The 3892-nt window shown below is 29.6% G+C and overlaps 1 long non-coding RNA gene and 1 other non-coding gene across 2 annotated transcripts; both read left to right on the plus strand.

Moving 5' to 3' along the window:
• The first annotated feature begins 1105 nt into the window (after positions 1-1105).
• Positions 1106-3478, plus strand: LOC127128821 (uncharacterized). The gene is made up of 2 exons (XR_007806043.1): positions 1106-1319; positions 3019-3478. It is a non-coding gene; the product is annotated as an uncharacterized LOC127128821 (long non-coding RNA).
• LOC127134241 (small nucleolar RNA Z161/Z228) lies at positions 1833-1918 on the plus strand. Its single transcript, XR_007807994.1, has one exon. It is a non-coding gene; the product is annotated as a small nucleolar RNA Z161/Z228 (small nucleolar RNA).
• Positions 3479-3892: the final 414 nt, after the last annotated feature.

Consider the following 3892-nt stretch of genomic DNA (forward strand, 5'->3'; position numbering starts at 1 on the left):
TGTGGATCTGAACTAGACTCTGATACCAATTGTTGGTGCATAAGATGAAAAAGATGAAGATAAGAGAAGAGAGAGAATTGAAATAACAAACTTTCAGTACTCTTCATACAATTATCGTAAATGATTACACATTACTACTTTATTGACAACTGCACTTATTTATTTAAACAAATAATAATGGCAAATAAATTAAGATACTAACCTACACTAATAAGTTATGCTTAACAAAAAACAATTAATACACTCCTGAATATAAATTACTTCTAAAATAAATAAATATATATAAGCAAATATTGGTGGAACAAGATGAATGATACCTCACACTTGCAGAATGAAGTTTCGGCGCAAAGGAATAGAGTGGCGGGAGCATAATTGGGTAACATTGTTTGCTCACATGGTCTTTATATAAAGTATAAAATAAGAAAAATAATATTAAGAATATGAAAAAAAAATGTAGTTGGAAGTTTTGATACATGGACCAAAATATTAACCACCGTATAAGTTAATTTTAAATTGATATCAACACCTTTTTCTAAAAGCTCATTTCATTAATTATTTTTCATTTGAAAAAAAGCTTTTTTTTATTAAGAACTGAATTTTAATATTGTTTGCCATGTCTTCTCCTTAAAAATGTAGAGAAGTAGAAAAAAAGTGAGGCCAAGCAATCTCTTAGTTGTTGGTATATTTCAGTACCGTTCAATTCAAATAAAAAAACCTAAAGTAAAATCAAACTATAAACTATCATGTTTTCATTTTCTTAAATTAATATTGAATTTAATTACAATTTTGGTTTTTATTTTTTACTTTATTTTTTAATATTTCTATGAATAACGTAAAGTAAGAGAAGAAAACTATAATTAACTTTAAATATAAATTGATTTATTTTATAAATTTAGAATCAGGCAGTATACTAAGTCTAATTTAAAACAGATGATATAAAACTAATTAATAATGAATGATAAATGAAATTAAAAGCCAATAAATAGCAGTATGATGTCGATAGCAGAAATGTAAGCTGTTGGATTAATCGAGCGGTTAGAAATTGTGATGAAAAAAATACACCATCGCTATAAATTGCACCCACATTCTCTTTATAGTTATCCGCGCTTGTGAAAACCTAAACAAAACCGATTCAGATCTCTGTTATAGTTATCGGCGCTTGAAAACCTAAACTAAACCTATCAAACAAAACCGATTCAGATCTCTGAATCTTCGCCACATCAACCACCAACAAGACCAGATCTCGATCTACCAGAAGAACACTGCTTCAGATTCAATTTTTCATCATAATTGGATGCGTAAGTAGGTAATTGAAGAAGGTGAGTGGGTGAAACGAGTGATTGAATCTAGATCAATGGATCATGTAAAACGAGACACACACGAGGAGTCCTCTTTTTTGTCCCATTTTACATAATCCATTGATCAAGTTATTCTCCGAATTCATTCGTTATTTATTGTGTGTTATTCATTTGGTGTTTCTGCTATAACCTAACATGCTGTTTCTGTAGTATATATATATATATATTCTGTTTGTGATGTGTGCATGATTGTAGATTCAAAAGCGTAACTAAACAGTTATATTAAGACGAAGGCTTAATAGTATAATAAAATGTATCCCTATTGAGTTCCACATCGGTTATATTGCAAATTATCTCGCTCTCCTTCTAGCATAAGAACATCGATGAAATCGGGTTTCAAGGCACACTCTTGTACAAAATGTTTCATCTGAACGCATTGCAATTCTTTTGGATTGCATTCAGATTTTCTATTTTCATGTAGCATTTTTTTCTTTCCTATTTTTTTTAGTACAATGATACTAGATTGGATAGTATATGCCATATGATGATATGGATTTTCATTATCTCACGACGGTCGTCTGAGTTCACATTGATGTAATAATCCTATGATTCTGATGGTTACAGTAGAGATACATATACAACACATATTAGCTTATATATTTCTTCCCTAGCTAGCAGGTGTCACTATTCTATATCATAAAGCATTTTTTTTTGTCATTGAGGACGAATCATAGACTACATTCACCTGTATTTTTCCTTTCTCGTATCCAATTATGCCTCTGCCAAAATGACGATATGAGTCACTACACTAAACGTCTCATGTTTTAAAAGATTGTGACATTTGAATTTTCAATTCTTAGTTGTAGCTATGCTTACTATGAGCTAATTATAGTTTTGTTGGATAACGTGAAGTTTTATGAACAACTAAAATTGTGAATGTAATGAATTGTGATTTTAACTTTTATGCAATATGTGGTACTTGTGTGTTTGTGATATATGTTTAATCATAGGACTTAGAGTAAAATACGCACTTATTAAATTGTCGTAGTACTTAATAAATAAATAATACGTAATATGAATGAATAGTGAGTATACTGACATTGCGTATTTAATCATTTTAGATACAAAGGATTATGATCATACTGAGTATACTTACATTGGGTATTTAATCTTTTTATTCATATTACTGATTTATTAAGTACTACGAAAATTTAATAAGTTGGTATTTAATCACTGTTCCTTGCAAGTGTTTGTTGAGTGTAGATATGCATTAATGAATTTAATAGTCTAATTATGCTATTATATGTAGATATATTATGAAAATTGTAATCGATATAGTTTACAGGATTGAGTTTATCTAATGAAAAAATTACAAACTTAACATTGATTGAAATTGAAAATAATCTTCAAAAGAATCGTAGAAATTTATCGTACTATTTTGGATTGCCTAAACTAATAGGATATGTGCTTGAATAGTTGGGGTACAAGCTCATATACAAACAACGTGACTATGATTTAGCCGAGCAACATTCTGAAATTAATAATCTATACCAATGTCTAACATGTATTATAAATTTGACACATGCCTTTAATAATATCAATCTTTACTTAAATTTGTTGAGTTTTTGTCCAATATTTTGATTTATATTTATGTATTAAATAATAAAAAGATATTATACATTGATATAATAGTATTAAAATAACATTGTCATAAATATAGATAAATTTAGATGAGGAAAGAGATGTGTTTAGATCAATCATCAATGCTGTGGAGAATCAAAGAGTTGAGCTTTTTTTTATATGGGTATGGAGGGACCAGGAAGAAATATATGTGGCAGATTTTAGCGTCTTACATGTTCGCAAAAGCAGATTTGCTTGACAGTTGCTTCATGCGGAATAACATCGTTATTGCTTCCCGGAGGTCGAACAATACATTCAATGTTCAAAATTCCAATATCAACCTTGAAATCATCTACATGTGGCATATAACAAAAAAGTGACCGTGTTGAGCTTCTAACATTGGATAAAACACTCAAAGATATTATGACTGAATCAAAATTTTCAAATAAAATATTTGGAGGAAAGGTTGTTGTTTTCAGTAGTGATTTTCGGCAAATTCTTCCAGTTGTAGCCGGGGTTAGCTGTTCTGATATAATTCATGCCGCTCTTAATTCTTCATACATATAGGATCATTGCAAGGTTCTAAGGCTTACGAAGAACATGAGAGTTCAAAAATCCAGCACGAAATCAAGTGATTATGAATTGGAACAGTTTTGACATTTGATATTGAAAGTTAGAGATGGAAAATTGGTTGAACCTAATGATGGCTATGTAGACATTTCCATACCCTCATAATTCTTAGTCACTCATTTTAACGATCCCATCCAATCCGTAGTTCAACACACATATCCTAACTTTGAACAAAACTACCATAAGGAAGATTTCTTATAGTGTCGAGCAATTTTAGCAGGAACTATTATGTTTTAGGTTTGATACCAGGTTTTAATATCTTTACATGCTTCATACTTTTATAGATATGTACATATCGTTTATATGATATACAGTTGTATTAACCTTTGTTATTCTATAACATA

This window comes from Lathyrus oleraceus, chromosome 3 (assembly GCF_024323335.1).
Source record: "Lathyrus oleraceus cultivar Zhongwan6 chromosome 3, CAAS_Psat_ZW6_1.0, whole genome shotgun sequence".
Classification (NCBI taxonomy): Eukaryota; Viridiplantae; Streptophyta; class Magnoliopsida; order Fabales; family Fabaceae; genus Lathyrus; species Lathyrus oleraceus.